Genomic DNA, 25,542 nt, shown 5'->3' with positions numbered 1-25,542 from the left:
TTAACATTAGACAGTTTGCAAGACCAAAGTCTCTTAGTGGATTTTTCATTTCAGTGCTATTAAGATAAAGTTTTGTTACTACTCCTTACTCATTACTGTATGTTTTACCCTTTAGTTATTTATTGAATAACCTTTGTGCCACACTTAGAAAGTTACTGCAACCTAAATATTAAGCCAAGTTGTGGTGCTTTGATGTAACTGAGAAAGAAACATGTACCAAGTAAAGGAAACTACCCAGAGTTGGAGTCATTCATCTTGTTTTCATGGTATTTGTCCTTCTTCATTACATTCATTGTTTTGCCCTTACATCCAGAAACTGAGAATAGGTTAAGTTAGATCATGTTGCTAGAATTTAAGCTCAATTGCAGAAATAAACAACATTTTCAGGTTTTTCATAGCATCTGTAATCCCACATACCTAGTAGTTATAACTCTAAGGATGCTTTATTGGATTTTTCTGATTCTGTCTCAGTATCTCTATTGCTGTTTCTCACAGGGAACCTGTTCTCTGTTTCTGAGTTATTTGGTTTGAGAGCCTATTAGCTGAAGTCTTTAATGCTGAAAAACTGAGCTGGGAGATCTGGAGGTAGTGAATTTAATCTGAGTCTGTAAAGTTAAGTCTGGTTTTAGAGGGCTAGAAAAATGTCACATAACAATCATAGACATAATTTGATAACATATGCATAAACACAGTGAAACTGGGAATGTGTACTCGATATTGTGAAGTGTCTAAAATTGTTTGGTAAAATGTTAACAATAATGTCTTAGGATGATGGGGGTGAGATGATGATTTTAATTCTTCCTGTAATTTTTTGTTTTTCAAAGACTGTATCTGGAAGGGGGAGGAGTGTGTGTGTGTGTTTAAGAATTTAGTAGTTCTAATTGTGATGTGAAGTCATTCTACTTGGTTTGATGACATAGTCCCCACGTGGGTCATTTTAAATGTGAATAAAAGCTTAAAACTCTACATTTTTCAATGCTATAAGTGTGTTTTAAATGCTTATTTATGGACATTTTGGGGTTTTATATTCGTTATTACTTTAGGATAGTTGCATAACTGTGTCATATATAAGAAATGAGGATAACTGATGATCAGAAAGTCAGAATTCAGAATTTAAAACAAAATTTGATATTTGGAAGTTTGAGCTAACGATTCTGCCTTTCCAGGATGCCTGTAACAGTAGATTATGGTAGTAAATACATAAAAATAAAATTTTAATTGCATGCCTGACTGAATGATGAAAGATGGAAATTTAGTGTACAAATGAACTGAATAATTAGGTGAATAAAAGATTTATTATTGTTCACAACAGATGGATGCTTGTTTTGTACCCTGGTGGTAAGGGTTCATGACTATTTGATAATTTTATATGGGAGAATATTTTCTTTTCATAAAACTGGTATTAGTGCTGAAGAAATTAATGGTTATCAGTTAATTAAGTTCAAGCAGAAATTGCTATGGGAAATCCTTTCATCATTGCCAGTTTTTTAAAAAAACACATCCTTTCCTTTCTAAGATACTATATTCGAAGAAGTTTTAGATTGTGGGATCTACTGAGTTTGGGAATAAATAAAAACCTGGCAATGTCTTTCAAAAAATACAGACCTTTGAAGTTTAAATTTAGTAATTAAATTCACAATTAACTTATCTCAACGTTCACCTGACTAGTCTTCTGATTATCTTATAGAGTCTTTATAAACTTAAACCGGGAGAAAACAAGCATTTTCCTCAAAATACACTAGAACTTTCATTGAATGAGGTGAACTGTTTGGCTTTTTAATTTTGTTTTTATAGTTCAGTTCAGTGGCTCAGTCGTGTCCGACTCTTTGCAACCCCATGAACCACAGCATGCCAGGCCTCCCTGTCCATCACCAACTCCTGGAGTCCACCCAAACTCATGTCCATTGTGTTGGTGATGCCATTCAACCATTTCATCCTCTGTCGTCCCCTTCTCCTCCTGCCCTCAATCCCTCCCAGCATCAGGGTCTTTTCAAATGAGTTAGCTGTCCGCATCAGGTGACCAAAGTATTGGAGTTTCAGCCTCAACATCAGTCCCTCCAATGAACACCCAGGACTGATCTTGGAAGTGAAAGTGAAGTTGCTCAGTTGTGTCTGACTCTTTGAGACCCCATAGACTGTAGCCCGCCAGGCTCCTCTGTCCATGGGATTATCCAGGCAAGAATACTGGAGTGGGTTGCCATTTCCTTCTCCAGGGGATCTTCCCGACCCAGGGATTGAACCCAGGTCTCCCGCATTGCAGGCAGACGCTTTAACCTCTGAGCCACCAGGGAAGCATATGGTTTATGGCTTCCCAGGTGGCTCAATGGTAAAGAATCTGATTGCCAATGCAAAGAGACGCAGGAAACTTGGGTTCAATCCCTGGATCAGGAACATCTCCTGAGGTAGGAAATAGCAACCCACTCCAGTATTCTTGCTGGGAGAATCCCATGGACAGAGGAGCCTGATGGGCTACAGCCCATAGGACTGCAAAGAATTGCACACAGCTGAACATGAACACACACTAATACGGTTTAAGGCAAATCAGTCATTAAATGTAGATTCTAGGTAATAATCAGCATGGTTTTATGAAGAACTGAGTACAGATAAATGTAAAGTATTTTTCTGTACTAGTGACTTTTGGTAGGTGAAGAGAGAACAAGAACAACAGAGCCAGATTTAAATAAGACATTTTATTCTTTTATGAAGGAGTCATACTGATTTTGTGGCAGTTGGGAGAACTTTTTAAAAGTTGTATTGTCTGGAATCTACAACTTTTTAAAATAGTGCTAGACATTTGCAAATAGATACTTACTAAATGGTTCTATTTCCTTTCCCTCTCCTGGACTCAAATTTGTTCACATAATCACTGATTTAAGTGACTGAGCATATTAACTTCATGGATGAGTTCTTAAAAGGTGATAAGATTGAGTACTTAAAAAACCGAAAATAGAAGTCAAATTATTTTGAGTAGTCTAAGAAAAAAGGAATAAACAAATGGGCTTCAATCTTTGTAGAAATAACCAAAAAATGAGTAGTGACCAAGAAGGATTGAGCCAGAAGAATTAAGCAGAAAGTGATTTGGTATATAGTTGAATGAATCATCCTGAAGGATGTGTGCACATGTAAACACATGGTATAGTATCATCGTAGTTTTGGAATGGTTGGAAAAAAACATGTATTAGGAAAATGTAAGTGTTATCTTAAAGAGGAACAAGCTAAATGGTAAGTTAAGAATTACTTTCAGGGAAAGTAAAAAACTGTCTTTTAAACCTGATCAAGAAAGGTGAAAGACTTAGATGCTGTGAACTATGTAACATTGATAAAGGAAACTGAGGATGATTCAAAGAAATGAAGATATCCCATGCTTTTGGATTGGAAGAATCAATATTGTTAAAATGGCCATACTACCCAAAGCAATCTGCAGATTTAATGTGATCCCTATCAAATTACCCTTGGCCTTTTTCACAGAACTAGAACAAATAATTCTAAAACTTACATGGAACCGTAAACTGACCCAGAATTACTAACGCAGTCCTGAAGAAAAAGAACAAAGCTGAAGGCATAATTCTCCCAGCCATCAGACAATACTGCAAAGCTACAGGAATCAAAACAGCATGGTATTGGCACAAAAACAAATACATGGATCGGTGGAACAAAACTGAGAGTCCAGAAATAAACCCACATACCTACCAATCAGTTAACCTTCAACAAAAGAGGCAAGAATATACAATGGAGAGAAAAGGCTCTTTAGTAAGTGGTGTTGGGAACACTAGACAGCTGCATGAAAATTAGTGAAGTCAAAACACTCTTGCATCATACACAAAAACAAACTCAAAATGGGTTAAAGACTTAAATATGAGGCATGACACAATAAAACAGAGGACATGGGCAAAAAACTTTTTCTGACGTAAATTGTACCAGTGTTTTCTTAGGCCAGTCTCCCAAGGCAATAGAAATAAAAGCAAAAGTAAACAAATGGGACCTAATCAAACTGAGAAGCTTTTACACAGTGAAAGAAACCATAAACAAAACTAGAAGGCAACCTACAGACTGGGAGAAAATGCTTGCAAACAATGCAACCAGCAACGGCTTAATTTACAAAATATACCAACAGCTCGTACAACTCAATAACAACAACAACAACCCAAATCAAAAAATGAGCAGAAGACCTAAACAGACATTTCTCCAAAGGAGATAAACAGGTGGCCAACAGGCACATGAAATGATGCTCAATATTGGTATTTATTAGAGAAATGCAAATCAAAAGAACAATGAGATACCATCTCATACCAGTCAAAATGGTCATTATTTTAAAAATCTATATGTAACAAACGCTGGAGAGGGTGTGGAGAAAAGGGAACCCTCCTACACATTTGGTAGGAATGTAAATTGGTGCAGCCACTATGGAAAACAGTATGGAGGTTCCTTAAAAAACTAAAAATAGAGTTGCTATATGATCCACTAATCCCACTTGTGGGCATATATCCAGAGAAAACAAACTTTGAAAGTCACCTGCACCCTAATGTTCATAGCAGCACTGTTTGCAATAGCCAAGACTAGGAAGCACCCTAAATGACCATCAGCAGATGAATGGGTAAAGATGATGTGGCATATATACACAATGGAACAGTACTCAGACATTTAAAAAAAAAGAATGAAATAATGTCATTTGCAGCAACATGAATGGACCTGGAGATTATCATACTAGGTGAAGTAAGAGAAAGACAAATACCATATGTTATCACTTATATGTGGAATCTAAAATATGACACACATGAACTTGCTAACAAAACAGACTCACAGATATAGAAAACAAATTTATGGTTACCAAAGGGGAAAGATAAATTAGGAGTTTTAGATTCAGATCCGATCAGTCGCTCAGTCGTGTCCGACTCTTTGCGACCCCATGAATCGCAGCACGCCAGGCCTCCCTGTCCATCACCACCTCCCGGAGTTCACTGAGACTTACATCCGTCGACTCAGTGATGCCATCCAGCCATCTCATCCTCTGTCGTCCCCTTCTCCTCTTGCCCCCAATCCCTCCCAGCATCAGAGTCTTTTCCAGTGAGTCAACACACTTCGCATGAAGTGGCCAAAGTACTGGAGTTTCAGCTTTAGCATCATTCCTTCCAAAGAAATCCCAGGGCTGATCTCCTTCAGAAGGGACTGGTTGGATCTCCTTGCAGTCCAAGGGACTCGCACGAGTCTTCTCCAACACCACAGTTCAAAAGCATCAATTCTTTGGTGCTCAGCCTTCTTCACAGTCCAACTCTCACATGCGTACATGACCACAGGAAAAACCATAGCCTTGACTAGACGAACCTTTGTTGGCAAAGTAATGTCTCTGCTTTTGAATATGCTATCTAGGTTGGTCATAACTTTTCTTCCAAGGAGTAAGCGTCTTTTAATTTCATGGCTGCAGTCACCATCTGTAGTGATTTTGGAGCCCAGAAAAATCAAGTCTGCCACTGTTTCCACTGTTTCCCCATCTATTTCCCATGAAGTGATGGGACTGGATGCCATGATCTTCGTTTTCTGAATGTTGAGCTTTAAGCCAACTTTTTCGCTCTCCACTTTCACTTTCATCAAGAGGCTTTTGAGTTCCTCTTCCCTTTTTGCCATAAGGGTGGTGTCATCTGCATATCTGAGGTTATTGATATTTCTCCCGGCAATCTTGATTCCATCTTGTGTTTTTCCAGTCCAGCGTTTCTCATGATGTACTCTGCATATAGGTTAAATAAACAGGGTGACAATATACAGCCTTGACGAACTCCTTTTCCTATTTGGAACCCGTCTGTTGTTCCATGTCCAGTGCTAACTGTTGCTTCCTGACCTGCATACTGTTTTCTCAAGAGGCAAATTAGGTGGTCTGGTATTCCCATCTCTTTCAGAATTTTCCACAGTTTATTGTGATCCACACAGTCAAAGGCTTTGGCATAGTCAGTAAAGCAGATATAGATATTTTTCTGGAACTCTCTTGCTTTTTCCATGATCCAGCAGATGTTGGCAATTTGGTCTATGGTTCCTCTGCCTTTTCTAAAACCAGCTTGAACATCAGGAAGTTCACGGTTCACGTGTTGCTGAAGCCTGGCTTGGAGAATTTTGAGCATTACTTTACTAGCGTGTGAGATGAGTGCAATTGTGCGGTAGTTTGAGCATTCTTTGACATTGCCTTTCTTTAGGATTGGAATGAAAACTGACCTTTTCCAGTCCTGTGGCCACTGCTGAGTTTTCCACCAAAGAAGTACCTAATCTTTAGTGAGATGTTATTTACACCAGTATAGGTCATTAATCTAACTTAATTTCATTTTCTCTAGCTATCTTCTGAGCACGCAGAAGAATAACTGAGCAACATTTTTAAGACTTTCAGTCACGTGAAAGTAATTTTTTTGTTTTTTTTAAAGTGGAAGTATAGTTGATTTACAAGGTTGTGTTAGTTTCTGGTATACAACAAAGTGATTCAGTTTATATATAGATGTGGGTGTGCATATATCTTCTTTTTTATATTCTTTTCCATTATGGTCTACTACAGGATGTTGAATGTAGTTCCCTGTACTACACAGTAGGACCTGGTTTATCTATTTTTTTTGTATATCAGGTCCTACTGTGTAGTACAGGGAACTACATTCAACATCCTGTAGTAGACCATAATGGAAAAGAATATAAAAAAGAAGATATATGCACACCCACATCTATATATAAACTGAATCACTTTGTTGTATACCAGAAACTAACACAACCTTGTAAATCAACTATACTTCCACTTTAAAAAAAAACAAAAAAATTACTTTCACGTGACTGAAAGTCTTAAAAATGTTGCTCAGTTATTCTTCTGCGTGCTCAGAAGATAGCTAGAGAAAATGAAATTAAGTTAGATTAATGACCTATACTGGTGTAAATAACATCTCACTAAAGATTAGGTACTTCTTTGGCTGTTAGTATTAGGTGTTTTAATTAAATCTTAGAGATGGCAAATTAGAAATTATAGAATGTTGGCAATTGAACCATAGAGCCAATTCTTGAGGTTTATTGCATTTGTTCAGGTTGGAATTAAAACACAGATTTCCTCACCCCCAATCAGTGCCGAAGGTGGTATCTGTTCTTGTTCTGGAATTTTATTTTCATTCTGTTCATTTTTCAGTTTAGTGATTTGTTGAATCTATTGATCTGATAAACTTTTCTGTAATTCCTTAAACAAATTAATTTTTTGTTTTTGAATACTTAGTTAAAAAGAACATGCAAATAAAATTATGGTTTACTTCTTACTGATTGACTTAATTTTTTTTAAATTCTGTTTTGGCTGTGACCGGTTGGGGAAAAAAAGCAATTTTACTATGCAGTGTAAGGTAAACCATATTGATGACAGGTTCATGTGGTGATTCCCAGTGTAATTAATTTCAGATGCATAAAAATTGGTTAATGCTTTTGAAGAGGTAGAGTTTTTTTTTTTTCCACTGAATTCAAGTGTCCGTTTATAATACTGGTGGTATTTCAGATCAATAAGGAAGCGATTTACTGTTTACTAAATGATATTGAGACTATTGATTATTCCTTTGGAAAAACATTCAGTTAACTCATTTCATACTGAAAATCATTCAGTAACAAGAAATACATTCCAAATGATTAAAGAGTGCAAATATTTTTTAATTAGGTATAACATGAGATCTACTTTTTAAACAAAATTTTAAGTACATAATACAGTATTGTTAACTATAGACAAGATATTGTATATCAGATGATGAGAACTTAATTTATCTTTCATAATTGAAACTTTATACCCACTGAGTAGCAGCTCTCCGTTTCCGCTTTCCCCTGGCCCTTCTACTCTCTACTTCTGTGAGTTTGACTATTTTAGATACTTAATAGTATTTGTCCTTTGTAACAAGCTTATTTCACTTAGCATAATGTCCTCCTAGTAAGAGCTCAATGTTTTTGTTTAGCCATAGAAGAATAAGAAGAAAGTACTTTTCATGTAAGCAAGGCCAAAAGTCATTAAAGAAACATCAGGAGATTGACTATACAAAATAAATTGAAAGTTCTATGCAAGAGAGGTGCTAAAAACAAAGTTAACACAAAAGAAAGACTGGAAAAAAAAATTTACACTTATTTACCATACAGTATTTGAGTCTTTTGAAACATTTTATTCATTTATTTTTTTTTGGCTGCACTAGGTTTTTCATTGCTGTGCTCGGACTTTCTCTGGTTGCAGTGCCCAAGCTTCTAATTGAGGTGGCTTCTCTTGTGGAGTACGGGCTCTTGGGCACTCAGGCTTCAGAAGTTGCAGCCCTCCAGCTCTAGAGTGCGGCTCAGTAGTTGTGGTATATTCATCTGGAATCTTCCTGGACCAGGGATCAAATTTGTGGTAGGCGAATACTTATCCACTGGACCACCTAGGATATCCCTAAACGAGTCTTTATTTAAAAAAATTTTTTGAGATAAAATACAATTTATTGAACTGAATCCTCTTTTAAAAAAATACCTTCCATCCCATTCCCCTCCTCACTCTCACCCTTCTCAGAAACAACCACTGTCATAAATTTGATAAGGGCCTGTTCATTCCTTGTAAAAAATACTTACACATGTACGTATATCTGGAAACATGTAGGCTTATAGTTGTTGCTGTGGGAAAGGAAGCTTGCCTTCAACATGTTTATGGCTCAGTGGGATAAACAAATATGAAATACCTCAAAAGACATTTAATGTGTAAGGGCCAAGTGAGTGGTATAAATCATGAGTGTCTGGCACTCGAGAAATTTTCAAATGATTCCTAAATGAATTAATTAATACAGAATTACAGGAAACTTTAAAAAGTCAGTTCTTTTCCTTTGTACTTCTGTTCCCCAGAGATAACTATTAATTTTATTTGTATATGTTTGTGTTTACTTTTAAATTTGTTTAACACATGTATATATAAATACACACACTCTTTTCATTAAAAAGAAACCACACTATGTAATACTTTATAAATTAAGTTTTTCTTTTTGCTTGAATATATCCTGGGTGTTTTGTTTGTTTTTTTTTTTTAATAACAATATAAACAGTTGTCTCAGTCTTTTTTAGTTGAACAGTCCGTTATGTGAATACACAATTTATATTAAATGTATCTCTGTTGATTAATATTTCGGTACTTTTTTTTTTGCTGTGATAGAATTGCAGTGAACATCTTTGTACAAATGTCTTTATATGTTTACGTCACAATTTCAGTTCATGTAAGGGAGTTATTGAATCAAAGGGATATTTGCTTGTTTTTCTTCCAGTTTTATTGAGATAAGTTGGCATGAAGCACTATATAAGTTTAACATGTACAGCATAATGATTTGACTTACATATACCATGAAATGATTATCATAAGTTTTGTGAATATCTATCATCTCATAAAGATACAAAATTAAAGATATAGAAAAAATTTTTTCCTTGTGATAAGATCTCTTGGGATTTACTGTTAACTTTGATATATAACATAGATCAGTAGTATACTTATCATGTTTATATTACATCCCTAGTATCTATTTTATAATTGAAAATTTATGTCTTTTGACTGCTTTCATCTAGTTCCTCCTTCCCAGTGCCTCACCTCTGATAACCACAAATCTGATCTTACTCTTCTGCAAGTTTGTTTTTTGATATACAATAGATCCACAACACTTTGTTAAGTTCCTGTTACCAAATTTGTTTAAAAAAAAATAATCCCACTATTAAGGAAACTAGTCTGAGGGCTAAAATGGTTTGTAAAGACTTCTCAGAGAAAGTGGGTACTTGAACAAGATCTTGAGGATTGAGTATGTCACAGAAAAAAAGGAAAAAATAACATTCTTAGTAAGAGGAAATGGGCTGGACAAACAGCATAGAAGAGTTACCAGGGCAGAGATTTTTACTCGGTCGGCATACTCTGTTCATCTCTGTTTACTTTATGTTGGTGTTTCTTTTCCAATAAGGAGGCTAGTCACTCTTTCGTCTCTCTAAGGCTCTCCTCTACCACCTGTGAATTAATCTAAATCCTTTATCCCAGTCTTTCACACTTTGGTTGCCTATTTTTCTTCCATATGATTTGTCTCTTGACAGACTCACATGCATTGCTAATCTCACAGACAGACACACACACACAGCTATAAAATTTTGAACTCAGTTGTTGCTTGTAATACGTAATTTGATCACTTCCTTTTTACCTCAATGCCTTCTTGGTAGCTTCTCATATCCCAGAGTCATTTACAATTGTTGGTAGGTCCATTTATGCTTAATGTGTGAAGGAATATGAGTAAAGATTTGATAATATTTTATGTAGTAAGCTTATCTTATCTTGTTCTACACTCTGAATGTTTTGCTAATACTGTTTGGCAAAGTTTCTGAAAAATCACCAGAATGTATTTTCCTTACAAAAAATGTCTAATATCAGTGAACAGATTTGTAGTACACAATAGAAACTGTGTACAATTCTCATTATAATAGGGCTTCCCTGGTAGCTCAGACAGTAAAGAATCTACTTACAATGCAGGAAACCTGGGTTTGATTTCCTGGGTCAGGAAGGACCCCTGGAGGAGGGAATGGCACCCCACTCCAGTTTTCCTGTCTGGAGAATCCCCATGGACAAAGGAGTCTGACTGGCTACAGTCCATGGGGTCGCACAGAGTCAGACACATCTAGGCGACTAACATTTTCACACTTGTCACAGTTGTAATGTTAATAGGCATCATTTATTGATCACTTTATTTCAAGTAGACACTAAGTGCTGATTTTATTCTTAACAACAGTTTCCATCATATGGACAATATACCTGTTTTACATTTGAGAAAACAGAAGTTTAGCAAATTTAACTCCCAGGACCGAGTAAATGGCAACCATAGAGTTAGAATCCATGTCTTTCTGATTAAACAGCCTGAATAAAGGTTGAATTACTATATTATACTATATCAGTAATCATTATCTCCCATGTATAACTTTTCAAAAACACATTTCTAGGAAATATTTGTTACATAAAAATGATTACTAATTGCATTTACCTGCTTTTAGAAGGCAAGGAGTAATGAATAATTGGCATTTCCCAAGAAAACTTTGAAATTCAGAAAAGCATAAAGAGAAATGGAAAATTAGCAACAAGCACCCTAGAGGAAACTTCCCTGGTGATCCAGTGGCTAAGAATGTTTGCTCCCAATGCAGGGGGCCCAGGTTTGATCCCTGGTCAGGGAACTAGGTCCTGCATGCCACAAGGAAGAGTTCACATGCCACAACTAAAGACCCACATGCTGCAACTGAGACCCAGCACAGTCAAGTAAATAAGTAAATGTTAAATTAAAAAAAAAAAACCTAGAGAAAACTTAAACATTTCTTTTTATTTGCTATAAATATAATAAGATGTAGAAATATATGTAGTATCATGTAATATTTTCATTGGAATCGTTCTATATACAATTTTGTATTCTCTCTTATTTAACATTATTAACATTATTTTCCTAATATAAATATATATGCATGTATGTATGTATTCTTTGAAAATGGATATCAGTGGCAGCATTTTTAAAACTTTTTTATTTATATTTGGCCATACTGAGTCTTTGTTGCTGTGCAAGGACTTTCACTAGTTGCGAAGAGCAGAGTCCATTCTCTAGTTGAAATGTGTGGGCATCTCACTGAGGTTGCTTTTCTCGATTTAGGTCATACCTGAATGGTCTAGTGGTTTTCCCCACTTTCTTCAATTTAAGTCTGAATTTGGCAATAAGGACTTCATGATCTGAGCCACAGTCAGCTCCCAGTCTTGTTTTTGCTTACTGTATAGAGCTTCTCCATCTTTGGCTGCAAAGAATATAATCAGTCTGATTTTGGGGTTGACCATCGGGTAATGTCCATGTGTAGAGTCTTCTCTGTGTTGTTGGAAGATGGTGTTTGCTATGACCAGTACGTTCTCTTGGCAAAACTCTTTATTAGCCTTTGCTCTGCTACATTCTGTACTCCAAGGCCAAATTTGCCTGTTACTCCAGGTGTTTCTTGACTTCCTACTTTTGTATTCCAGTCCCCTGTAATGAAAAGGTTATCTTTTGGGGGTGTTAGTTCTAAAAGGTCTTGTAGGTCTTCATAGAACCGTTCAACTTCAGCTTCTTCAGCGTTACTGGTTGGGGCATAGACTTCGATTACCATCATATTGAATGGTTTGCCTTGGAAACAAACAGAGATCATTCTGTCGTTTTTGAGATTGCATCCAAGTACTGCATTTTGAACCCTTTTGTTGACTGATGGCTACTGTATTTTCCTTAGGGATTCTTGCCCACAGTAGTAGATATAAGGGTCATCTGAGTTAAATTCACCCATTCCAGTCCATCTTAGTTCGCTGATTCCTGGAATGTGGACGTTCACTCTTGGCATCTCCTGTTTGACCACTTCCAGTTTGACTGGATCCGATATTTGCTGGATCATCGAAAAAGCAAGAGAGTTCCAGAAAAACACCTATTTCTGCTTTATTGACTATGCCAAAAAGCCTTTGACTGTGTGGATCACAATAAACTGTGGAAAATTCTGAAAGAGATGGGAATACCAGACCACCTGACCTGCCTCTTGAGAAACCTGTATGCAGGTCAGGAAGCAACAGTTAGCACTGGACATGGAGCAACAGACAGGTTCCAAATAGGAAAAGGAGTATGTCAAGGCTGTGTATTGTCACCCTGCTTAATTAACTTATATGCAGAGTACATCATGAGAAATGCTGGGCTGGAAGAAGCACAAGCTGGAATCAAGATTGCTGGGAGAAATATCAATAACTTCACATATGCAGATGACACCACCCTTATGGCAGAAAGTGAAGAAAAACTAAAGAGCCTCTTGATGAAAGTGAAAGAAGAGAGTGAAAAAATTGGCTTAAAGCTCAACATTAAGAAAACTAAGATCATGGCATCTGGCCCCTTCATTTCATGGCAGATAGATGGGGAAACAGTGGAAACAGTGGCTGACCTTATTTTGGGGGGCTTCAAAATCACTGCAGATGGCAACTGCAGCCATGAAATTAAAAGACGCTTACTCCTTGGAAGAAAAGTTACGACCAGCCTAGATAGCATATTCAAAAGCAGAAACATTACTTTGCCAACAAAGGTTCATCTAGTCAAGGCTCTGGTTTTTCCAGTAGTCACGTATGGATGTGAGAGTTGGACTATAAAGAAAGCTGAGCACAGAAGAATTGGTGCTTTTGAATAGTGGTGTTGGAGAAGACTCTTGTGAGTCCCTTGGACTGCAAGGAGATCCAACCAGTCCATCCTAAAGGAGATCAGTCCTGGGTGTTCATTGGAAGGACTGATGTTGAAGCTGGAACTCCAGTATTTTGGTTGCCTGATGTGAAGAGCTGACTCATTTGAAAAGATCCTGATGTTGGGAAAGATTGAAGGCAGGAGGAGAAGGAGACGACAGAGGATGAGATGGTTAGATGGCATCACTGACTCAATGGACGTGAGTTTGGGTGAACTCCAGAAGTTGGTGATGGACAAGGAGGCCTGGTGTGCTGCGGTTCATAGGGTTGCAAAGAGTCAAGACACAGCTGAGCAACTGAACTGAACTGATGCTGGGAAAGATTGAGGGCAGGAGGAGAAGGGGACGACAGAGGATGAGATGGTTGGATGGCATCACCGACTCAATGGATATGGGTTTGGGTAGGCTCTGGCAGTTGGTGATAGACAGGGAGGCCTGGCGTGTTATGGTTCATGGGGTTGCAAAGAGTTGAACACAACTGAGCAACTGAACTGAGCTCTTGTTGCAGAGCACAGGTTCTAGCGTACTCGGGCTTCAGATTTTGTGGCTTGTGATTTCTAGAACACGGGCTCAGTAGTTGTGGCATATGGGCTTAGTTGCCCCATGGCATGTGGAATCCTCCTGGACCAGGGATCAAACCCATGTCCCCTGCATTGGAAGGTGGATTCTTAACCACTGGACCAACAAGGAAGTCCTGCATGATATGTTTTATGTATCCTGGAATTTATTTTATCATTCCTTTATTGTTAGGTTACTTTTTTGTTGTTCAGTCTCTCAGTAGCATCTGACTCTCTCACCCCATGGACTGTAGCACGCCAGGCTTCCCTGTCCTTCACCATCTCTCTTTGGTCAAACTCCTGTCCATTGAGTTGGTGATGCCATCCAAGTATCTCGTCCTCTTTTTTCCCCGTCTCCTCCTGCCTTCAGTCTTTCCTAGCATCAGGGTCTTTTCTAATGAGTCAGTTCTTTGCATCAGGTGGCCAGAGTATTGCAGCTTCAGCACCAGTCCTTCCAGTGAATATTCAGGGTTGATTTCCTTTAAGATTGACTGGTTTGATCTACTTGCTATCCGAGGGACTCTTAAGAATCTTCTCCAGAACAACAGTTCAAAAGCATCAGTTCTTTGACACTCAGCCTTCTTTATTGTCCAACTCTTACATCCATACACGACTACTGGAAAAACCATAGCTTTGACTATATGGATCTTTGTCACCGAAGTAATGTCTCTGCTTTTTAATACGCTGTCTAGGTTTGTCATAGCTTTTCTTCCAAGGAACAAGCATCTTTTAATTTCATGGCTGCAGTCACCACCTGCAGTGATTTTTGGAACCCAAGAAAATAAGTCTGTCACTTTTTCCATTGTTTCCCTATCTATTTGCCATGAAGTGATGTGATCTTAGTTTTTTGAATCTTGAGTTTTAATCCAGCTTTTTCACTCTCCTTTTTGCCCTTCATCAAGAGACTCTTTAGTTCCTCTTCGCTTTCTGCCATAAGGGTGGTGTCATCTGCATATCTGAGGTTATTGATATTTCTCCCAGTAATCTTGATTCCAGCTTGTGTTTTCCTTCAGCCTGGCATTTCGCATGATGTACTCTACATAGAAATTAAAGAAGCAGGGTGACAGTATACAACCTTTCCCAATTTGGAACCAGTCTGTTGTTCCATGTCCAGTTCTAACTGTTGCTTCTTGACCTGCACACAGATTTCTCAGGAGGCAGGTCAGGTGGTCTGGTATTCCCATATTTTTAAGAATTTTCCACAGTTTGTTGTGATCCACACACTTCTAGTTTTTCTCTATTGTAAGTTACACTGTAAGGAGAAATCTTATCAGGATGGGCCCTATGAGTTCCAACATTGAGATTCCTCACCTTTCCAAAGACAGCTGTGAAACTCACACAGATGTGTCCGACTCTTTGGGATGTCATGGACTGTAGCCTGCCTGGCTCCTCTGTCCATGGAATTCTCCAGACAGGAGTACTGGAGTGGGTTGCCGTTTCCTTCTCCAAAGGAAGAAGATAATAATGACAGATTAAACGTGCACATGTAGTTAATAGTCAGAGTTTTGGCGTGATAATAACTACATAATTCTACGTCTTTCTCCCATAGAAGTCATAAAATTTAAAAATAAGGAAAATAACTGAACTTCCATTTTCAGTGAACTGAAAGACAGCATGTAGACTCCAAATTATATTTAAAGGCTGTCAAAAGCATCTTGAGAAGGAGCAGAAGTTGTGAACTTAAAAATATTTATTGAAGTTTAAGGGTTCACCTAGAAGTTCAAAGGCTAAATCTCTTGCTTGTAGTAACAGGGTTGGTGCCAGAAATACCTAGTTTGATTCAGAACAGAAGAAAAGGTAGAGCTACATTTACATGGAGCAGTATGCACCCGAATCAGCTTTTCTCTCTAGCATCAAAGAAGGAGTCTTTCGACTCTTACTCTTTGGTAAGGAAACCAGAATGGTGCATCAGAACAAATTGTTTTAAGTACAATTAAAACTTAACTGAAACTGAAATTTTTCTCTTGAAAGGGGTACTTGTGCCAGGGTAAACTGACCAGAGTGGTCATAAAGATTCCTTTGGGCAGCCAACCACCCTCATCTTTCTCCCTACAAAGTTCTTTCCAAGGGGTTGATAGTTGGGCTGGCCTCAGATTTCTGTATAACATTCCATACCAGAAGATGTTAAAGCAGTGTTTACAAAGTAAGGAAGTAAATCGAGAGCCAAAGATTTCATATCCAGTTATGCCATTCTTCAAGTATGAAAGGTATAAACAGAACTCAGAGAATGCTGTATATATATGAGCCCTTCTTGAGGAAACTGTTAAAGTATAAACTTCAGCCAGCCAAGAGCTATCTGAGAAAAGAATTTGTTGTAATCATTGAATATATATGTGTGTGTGTGTGTGTGTGTGTGTGTGTGTGTGTGTGTGTGTGTGTGTGTGTGTATAGAGAGAGAAAGATTTTATAACCCTAAAGACTAAAACAAATGTAGAGATTATGATGATGGAACATAATGTTATATACCTTGATGATGTAGAAATGATGAAAACTAATAAAATTTGAGAGAAGAAAGTGTATAGATTACCTCATTGTAATTACTGGTAGTCAAAAACTGTATTCAAGGTCACAAATCAAGTAATGGAAGTATAAACATGTTTAACACTTCAAAGGAAACCATAAAGGTAATGCTACTGATTGAATTAAGTAAGGAGAGGAAGAGGAAACATGTTCATTTTAACATTGTTCATATTAAGGAATTAACAGGTATCTTAAAAAATAATCTAGTGGAATTCTAAGTCAATAATATGAGAGTTAATCACTAGAACAACAACAAAAAAAAACCTTACTAAAATTTGAAAGAACTGGAAACCTATCTAAAAGAAAACATCATCTGTTGAAAGAATATTCATATACAGCCACACATGTAACAAAACATAGCAGTACTAAGACCAGACATCTTTTATATAAAAGAATACAAGTAGACTTTATCCCACCTTTGAAGGAAAAAGTTTCCAGTTAGATTCAGAGCAAAACGAATTCTGTGGTTTGTCTGCAAGAAAATGATTGTGAAAGCTTAAGATGGCAAAGTGAAAGAAATTTAGGGATGTCATGATCGTAACATACAAGGTGGAGTTCATAGTAAAAAGAAATAGGTGAAGAATACAATTTCTCAGACAGTGGAGTGAAAGTTTAAGAGACGTGACTATCTGTATATCAACTAAAATAGCAGCCTAGGTTAAGCCGAAATTATAGAAAATACAAGGAAAAGTGGAAACATGTCAGTAGTTGGAAATACGTAATTGAAAGACACAAAACAAACCTTAAATAAAAAGACATATCATCTTTTCTGGATAGAAAGGATAACATTGTCACAGTTCCCACTGAAGTACTTTGTCAACTAGTTTTTTGTTTTTTTTTTGTTTGTTTGTTTGTTTGTTTTTCATAGTTTTTTTTTAATTTTATTTTATTTTTAAACTTAACATAACTGTATTAGATTTGCCAAATATCAAAATGAATCCAAGACATGATGATTCCAAAGTTAATAAGGAAAAATATTGCAGGAGTAGCCGGGAGAGCTGAAAAACTTAAGAGAACTGAGGGAGAACTTGTCTTTCCAGAAATTAAGGTATAAAGGTAAAATGCACAAAACAGGCATGGTACCAATGAACAAACATACATGGGTCAGTGCAGCAGAATAGTAAGTCCAGAAATACTTTGAAATACATGTGAGAATATAAAAGTGACATCTCAAATCTGTGGGAAAAAATAAACAGTTAACTAGGGACAGCTGGTTAGCTGTTTGAAAGAACTTCAATCTGTAAATTTCACCCATATACCAAATGGATCAATGAAAAATAAAGCCATGAAAGTAATAGAAGAAAGCATTAAAAAAGTCTTTACACTTTTGATGTGCGGAAGACTAAATTAAATCCAGAATTCATAAAATAATGGGTAATTTTTACTGCATTAAAAAAGCAGTCTCTGAATGGATAAAAACGTGATATGTATATTTACAATGAAATTATCAGTTCAGTTCAGTCGCTAAGTCGTGTCTGACTCTTTGCGACCCCATGAATTGCAGCACGCCAGGCCTCCCTGTCCATCACCAACTCCCGGAGTGTACGCAAACCCATGTCCATTGAGTTGGTGATGCCCTCCAGCCATCTCATCCTCTGTTGTCCCCTTCTCCTCCTGCCCCCAATCCTTCCCAGCATTGAAATTATGTTCAGCCTTAAAAATCCTGTCACATGGTAAGCATGGATAAACCTTGAGGAGATTATGCTGGGTGGAATAAACCAGTCACAAATACTACATAATTCTACTTAAATGAGGTATCTTAAACTAGTCAAACTCTTAGAAAGTAGAATAGTGGTTGCCAGGAACTAAGTGGGGAGGAAAAAGGAAAGTTGTTTTTCACTGGGTATCAGTTCAGTTCAGTCGCTCAGTCGTGTCCGACTCTTTGCGACCCCATGGACTGCAGCATTCCAGGCCTCCCTGTCCATCACCAACTCCCAGAGTTTACTTAAACTCATATCCAGAGTCAGTTTTGCCATCTAACCATCTCATCTTCTATCGTCCCCTTCTCCTCCCGCCTTCCATCTTTCCCAGCATCAGGGTCTTTTCAAATGAGTCAGTTCTTCACATCAGGTGGCCAAAGGATTGGATTTTCAGCTTCAGCATCAGTTCTTCCAATGAATATTCAGGACTGATTTCATTTAGGATAGACTGGTCGGATCTCCTTGTTATCCGAGGGACTCTCAAGAGTCTTCTCCAGCACCACAGTTCAAAAGCATCAATTCTTTGGCACTCAGCTTTCTTTATAGTCCAACTCTCACATCCATACATGACGACTGGAAAAATCATAGCTTTGACTAGACAGACCTTTGTTGGCAAAGTAATGTCTGTGCTTTATAATAGGCTGTCTAGGTTGGTCATAACTTTTCTTCCAAGGAGCAAACATCTTTTAATTTCATGGCTGTGGTCACCATCTGCACTGATTTTGGAACCTCAAAAAGTCAGCCATTCTTTCCACTGTTTCCCCATTTATTTGCCATGAAGTGATGGGACCGGATGCCATGATCTTAGTTTTCTGAATGTTGAGTTTTAAGACAACTTTTTCACTCTCCTCTTTCACTTTCATCAAGAGGCTCTTCAGTTCTTCACTTTCTGCCGTAAGTGTGGTGTCAGCTGCATATCTGAGGTTACTGATATTTCTCCCAGCAATCTTGATTCCAGCTTGTACTTCATCCAGCCTGGCATTTCACATGATGTACTCTGCATAGAAGTTAAATAAGCAGGGTGATTGTATACAGCCTTTCCTGATTTGGAATCAGTCTGTTCCATGTCTGGTTCTAACTGTTGCTTCTTGACCTGCATACAGATTTCTCAGGAGGCAGGTCAGGTGGTCTGGTATTCCCATCTCTTTCAGAATTTTCCAGTTTGTTGTGATCCACACAGTCAAAGACTTTGGCATGGTCATAAAAGCAGAAGTAGATGTTTTTCTGAAACTCTCTTGCTTTTGCGATGATCCAGTGGATGTTGGCAATTTGATCTCTGGTTCCTCTGCTTTTTCTAAAATCAGCTTGAACATCTGGAAGTTCACGGTTCATGTACTATTGAAGCCTGGCCTGGAGAATTTTGAGCATTTCTTTGCTAGCATGTGAGATGAGTGCAGTTGTGCAGTAGTTTGAGCATTCTTTGGCATTGCCTTTCTTTGGGATTGGAATGAAAACTGACCTTTTCCAGTCCTGTGGCCACTGCTGAATTTTCCAAATTTGCTGGCATATTGAGTGCAGCACTTTCACAGCATCATCTTTCAGGATTTGAAATAGCTCAACTGGAATTCCATCACCTCCACCAGTTTTGTTCATAGTGATGCTTTCTAAGGCCCACTTGACTTCACATTCCAGGATGTCTGGCTCTAGGTGAGTAACACCATTGTGGTTATCTGGGTCATGAAGATCTTTTTTGTATAGTTCTTCTGTGTATTCTTGCCACCTCTTCTTAATATCTTCTGCTTCTGTTAGGTCCATACCATTTCTGTCCTTTATTGTGCCCATCTTTGCATGAAAAGTTCCCTTGGTATCTCTAATTTTCTTGATATCATTGGGTATAGAGTTTCCTTTTTGCATGATGAAAAAGTTGTAGAGATCCATTGCACAACATTGTGCATATGGTTAACACTATTACACTATGCACTTAAAAGTGTCTTAGATGATGTTTATGTGTTTTGTTTACCACAATTTTTTAAAACAGCACTCAGAATGCCAAAATCTGTCATAATACAACTAGTCAGAATACAGATTAATAACTAGCAAAACTTATCTGCAGTTCATATCACAAAGGGTGTTCTTGTGTATAAATCCTGTAAACTCAGTTTAAAAAGTCCTGCAATCTAATAAAAAATGGGGGCAAAGATGTGAATAGATAATTCACAGAAAATTAAATGCAAATAGCTTGTGAGCATCTGAGAAGCTGCTAATATAACCTCATTCAAAGTAAGAGAAATTCAAACCAAAACACCTATTAGGCAAAAACCTAAAAGTTAGATAACATCCTCATGGTGCTTTGTCATAAATGACTGTTGAGGATAAAATTAAGATATCCTCTGGAATTCAGTTGGGCACTGTCTCTCAGAATAAAAGTACATTTATTTTTGATAAAATAGAAACATCTTTGGACTTAAAAGAATAAAAAACAGTGTGTTAAGTAGGGACTAAATACATGAGTCTACCTAAATCTGGTTTAGAAGCAGGCAGATGCTCTGAAAGTTCTTTTCTTTCAGGATGGAGACCAAAGCTATATTGGTGTGCAGGTTGGATAAAGGAGGTACACTACTTGTTTGCTTACTATTCAAGAAACTACGGGGCTGAGTCAAGAAGGAGCTTATAGGCTTATATAAATTATACATCCATAGTAGTGGAAGGAAGCAGTGAAAGTCTCCTAGATAAGATCTGAGCCAACCTGCTCATGATGTAGTGACTGGATATTCAGGAAGAGCCCATCTGCAGCAATTAACAAACTTCATTGGAGTGGGAGACTTGAGTGAGAGGTGCCAGCAAATCAAAAACTGTTAAGGTGAGGTACACACGTGTAAACATACCCACCAGCACCCCTGTGTTCCTCTACCATATATACACATGCAACTTTAACTTGTTATGAACCTGCAAACAAAAATTCAAAAACACACAGGAAAAAGTGACCCTAAAAAAAGACAGGTCAACACCTTTACTAAAAAAAAAAAAAAAAAACAGGGAAAGAAGACACTCTGTGTATTGATAGAGAAATATCTTCAAGATTTCTTTGCTTGGTGGGAGAAAAGATCACAGTACAGTGTTTATGGTCTATTTCCTTTTGTCTGGAGTAAGGGAATAGTTGATATTCTGTCAAGTAAATTGTTCTTCACAGACTATTGTCAGATAACTAAATATATTTAAGATTCTCAGGGAGATAAAGGAATAAGTAATATCCATAAAAGAAAACCAAAATTAAGTAAATGCCAGTTTGGCCTTCCTTGGTTTCTCAGTGGTAAAGAATCCTGCCAGTGCAGGAGACACAAGTTCAATCCCTGGGTTGAGAAGATCCCCTGGAGAAGGAAATGACAGCCTACTCCAGTGTTCTTGCCTGGAAAATTCCATGGACAGAGAAGCCTGGCAGGCTACAGGATATTATTTATTCCTTTATCTCCCTGAGAATCTTAAATATATTTAGTTATCTGAAGATTGTTCTTCACAAACTAAGGATTTACTTGAATGAGAATATAAATTATTCCTCTACTCCAGCACAAAAGGAAATAGACTATAAACACTGTACTGTGATCGCCTTTTTTCCCACCAAGCAAATGGAGTTGCAAATAGCCAGACACGACTTAACCAGTAAATGACGACAACAGATTAACAAATAGATGTAAAAACTGAGCACTAGAAATGATTTAACTTAGTAGATGAGATGTATTATATTGAACACAATAAAAGAATTAGTGATTTTGAAGCATAATATTGAGGAATTCACCCAAAAAAGTTAGCAATAATGAAGGGAAAAAATTAGAGGATTGGTCAAAAGATTTAAACATCTGTCCAAAAGAAGTTTTAGAAGAGATTAGTTAAAATAGTAGAGAAATAATATTTAATGAGATGATTAGTTACTAGAATTGAAGTAAAATCTAAGTTTTCACACTGAACTTGTATATTAATTAACAGTTACTTAGCAGGATAAGTACTCCAAAAAGTCAGCTTCTAAATGCTCAATAGTGAAATTGCAGAACAACAACAAAAAAATAGTTTTTAATAAAAAGGATGAAAAAAAGAGTACCTGCACCAAAATATCAGTCATACTAAGATGGTGACTGCAGCCATGAAATTAAAAGACGCTTACTCCTTGGAAGAAAAGTTATGACCAACCTAGATAGCATATTCAAAAGCAGAGACATTACTTTGCCAACTAAGGTCTGTCTGGTCAAGGTTATGGTTTTTCCTATGGTCATGTATGGATGTGAGAGTTGGACTGTGAAGAAGGCTGAGCACCGAAGAATTGATGCTTTTGAACTGTGGTGTTGGAGAAGACTCTTGAGAGACCCTTGGACTGCAAGGAGATCCAACCAGTCCATTCTGAAGGAGACCAGCCCTGGGAGTTCTTTGGAAGGAATGATGCTAAAGCTGAAAGTCCAGTACTTTGGCCACCTCATGCAAAGAGTTGACTCATTGGAAAAGACCCTGATGCTGGGAGGGATTGGGGGCAGGAGGAAAAGGGGACAACAGAGGATAAGATGGCTGTATGGCATCACTGACTCAATGGACGTGAGTCTGAGTGAACTCCGGGAGTTGGTGATGGACAGGGAGGCCTGGCGTGCTGTGATTCATGGGGTAGCAAAGAGTTCAACATGACTGAGCGACTGAACTGAACTGAATAGTATATTTATCAGAACAATAATTTCCGGAAGAAAATGGGGCACATTTTCCTCAAAATGTACAGGGAATATAACTGTTAAATCTTGACTTCTATACCTATTTAAAATATCATCAATAATGAGACCCAACATGAGTATTTACACAGAAACTGAGTTTATCACTTAAAAAACTTGATGCAGTATCCTTTAACTAAAAAATAAATAAAAAACCTTGATGCAAAAACCAAAGTGATGTTCTTGGGCAGAAAGAATAGTAAACTAGAGGGAGGAATTGGATAAAAGAATACATTGTGAGCAAAGAATCTGTGAAGTGTGTTAATTAGGTTGACTATTGATTGTTAATTTTTTAATATTTTTTTAAGGTAAAACCAACAAAATATCAATACTAGAAAATAGAAAGTTGGAAGAAAGAGGATTACATTGAGCCTAGAATGCTACTATACTTGTTCACAAGAAGTGAGTACAGAGTTACTGAAAAACTTCAGGGCACCTTAACAAATGAATAGCTGTTCTTGTGGCTCTGCAGACAACTTGGATGAAATTCTAGCTTATCTTTCACTGTGTATGTGCTTAGTCGCTCAGTCGTGTCCAACTCTTTGTGACCCCATGGACTGTGTAGCACACCAGGCTCCTCTGACTATAGGATCTTTGACTGGCTGTGTGATATTAAGGTTACTTCACCTTCCTTTGCCTAAATTTTCTTATCTATAAAAATGACAATAAGTAATATTGGGTTGACCAAAAAGCTTGCTTGGGTTTTTCTGATGTCCAAACAAACTTTTTGGGCAACCCAGTATTTCCTCATAATGTTGTGGAGAGTTAAGTGAAATATATATAAAACTTTTGGTACACTGGGCTTTTCTTGGTAGCTCAGCTGGTTAAGAATCCGCCTGCAATGCGGGAGACCTGGGTTCAATCCCTGGGTTGGGAAGATTTCCTGGAGAAGGGAATGGCCTACCCACTCCATGGCCTGGAGAATTCCATGGACTGTATAGTCCGTGGGTCGCAAAGAGTCAGACACGACTGAGCAACTTTCACTTCACATTAGAACACTACTTAGTACATATAAGCACTCAATACTATTTGCTGTTGCTCCTTTTATTTCTTTTTTAACTTTTAGGAGTACCTCTGAAAAAGAGGGGTAAAACCTATGGCTTCCAGTCCAGCAGAACTAAAAAGTGAAGAAAGCTTAACTTTCAGTATGCCATCAGAATTAGGTGGACTAATTTTAGTTGTTTATTTTCTTTTTTTTTGAGCAGTCTTAAAGCTGAACGTTCAGAAAACTAAGATCATGGTATCTGGTCCCATCACTTCGTGGGAAGTAGATGTGGAAACAGTGGAAACACTGGCTGACTTTATTTTTGGGGGCTCCAAAATCACTGTAGATGGTGATTGCAGCCATGAAATTAAAAGACGCTTACTCCTTGGAAGGAAAGTTATGACCAACCTAGACAGCGTATTTAGAGAAGGAAATGGCAGCCCACTCCAGTGTTCTTGCCTGGAGAATCCCAGGGACGGCGGAGCCTGGAGGGCTGCCATCTATGGGCTCGCACAGGGTCGGACACGACTGAAGCGACTTAGCAGCAGCAGTAGACAGCATATTAAAAAGCAGAGACATTACTTTGCCAACTAAGGTCTGTCTAGTCAAGGCTATGGTTTTTCCAGTAGTCATGTATGGATGTGAGAGTTGGACTGAAGAAAGCTGAGCACTGAAGAATTGATGCTTTTGAACTGTGGTGTTGGAGAAGACTCTTGAGAGTCCCTTGGACTGCAAGGAGATCCAACCAGTCCATCCTAAAGGAGATCAGTCCTGGGTGTTCTTTGGAAGGACTGATGCTAAAGCTGAAACTCCAATACTTTGGCCACCTCATGCAAAGAGTTGACTCATTGGAAAAGACCCTGATGCTGGGAGAGATTGGGGGCAGGAGGAGAAGGGGACGACAGAGGATGAGATGGCTGGATGGCATCACTGACTCGATGGACATGAGTTTGAGTGAACTCTGGGAGTTGGTGATGGACAGGGAGGCCTGGCGTGCTGTGATTCATCGGGTTGCAAAGAGTCAGACACGACTGAGCGACTGAACTGAACTACTTACTAGGGTTGCTATTTTGTGACTTTTATTCTTTATTCAAGATCTTCCGAAAAACAGAGAAATGTTATTTGTGGGTTGCCGTTTCCTTCTCCAGGAGACTTTCCTGACCCAGGGATTGAACCTGGGTCTCCTGCATTGCAGGAGGTAACCATCTGAGCCACCAGGACGCCCTTTACAATAAGAAAGCAAGGATGATGGAGTCTTCTGAATAGAAGATGCAGTAGTACAATAGTCGGTTCTCAGTCTTTTTATTACACTACTCAAGAATTACATCCTTCTTCAAAAAGGTATGAAGTAGGATGGGAGACATATAGATCAAAAGATAAATGCACAGAATTCCTGGTTGTCCAGTGGTTAGGACACCACGCTCTCACTGCTGAGGGCCTGGGTTTAATGCCTGGTCAGCAAGCTAAGATCCCACAAGCAGTGAGGCATGGCCTCAACAACAGCAACAACAAAAGATAAGTGCAGAGAGAAAAGTAACACTGTAGACTGAGTTGTCTGGTATGGTAGCCACTTGTCCCATGTAACTTATACTAAAATTAATTAATAGAATTGAAAATTCAGTTTCCCTAGTCACATTAAGCACGAAGTGGTTATGTAGAGAGAATGTAACTGTTAACCTCATGTCTAACACTTTCATCATTGCAGAAAGTTTTACTGGATATCACTTCTCTAGACTTTTATTAATATGATAGTGAAGTTAATCATATGCATGAGCTCAGATTATGAGATTTCAGATGATCATATCCTGTATGAAAATATATTTTAAATTATTTCAAAATCAAGAATAGATGAGCACACAGTATATTTGGTTTTC

At 37.9% G+C, this 25,542-nt stretch overlaps 1 protein-coding gene across 4 annotated transcripts in view; it reads left to right on the top strand.

Annotated features, from left to right (window-relative positions):
* The window catches only part of FBXO11 (F-box protein 11), a 110,638-nt gene that overhangs the window by 10,426 nt on the left and 74,670 nt on the right, over positions 1-25,542 (top strand). The window contains exon 1 of one of the 4 annotated variants that reach the window (XM_055540033.1): positions 6,711-8,362. The exons of the other annotated variants lie outside the window; for them this stretch is intronic. The gene's annotated coding sequence lies outside the window, so the exon portion shown is untranslated. Of the gene's footprint in view, positions 1-6,710; positions 8,363-25,542 lie in introns of those variants that run through there. 4 annotated transcript variants of the gene reach the window in all.

Source organism: Bubalus kerabau, chromosome 11 (genome assembly GCF_029407905.1).
Source record: "Bubalus kerabau isolate K-KA32 ecotype Philippines breed swamp buffalo chromosome 11, PCC_UOA_SB_1v2, whole genome shotgun sequence".
In the NCBI taxonomy this organism is placed as follows: domain Eukaryota; kingdom Metazoa; phylum Chordata; class Mammalia; order Artiodactyla; family Bovidae; genus Bubalus; species Bubalus kerabau.
Note: the sequence above shows the minus strand (reverse complement) of the source record. Positions and strands in the feature narration are given on the sequence as shown.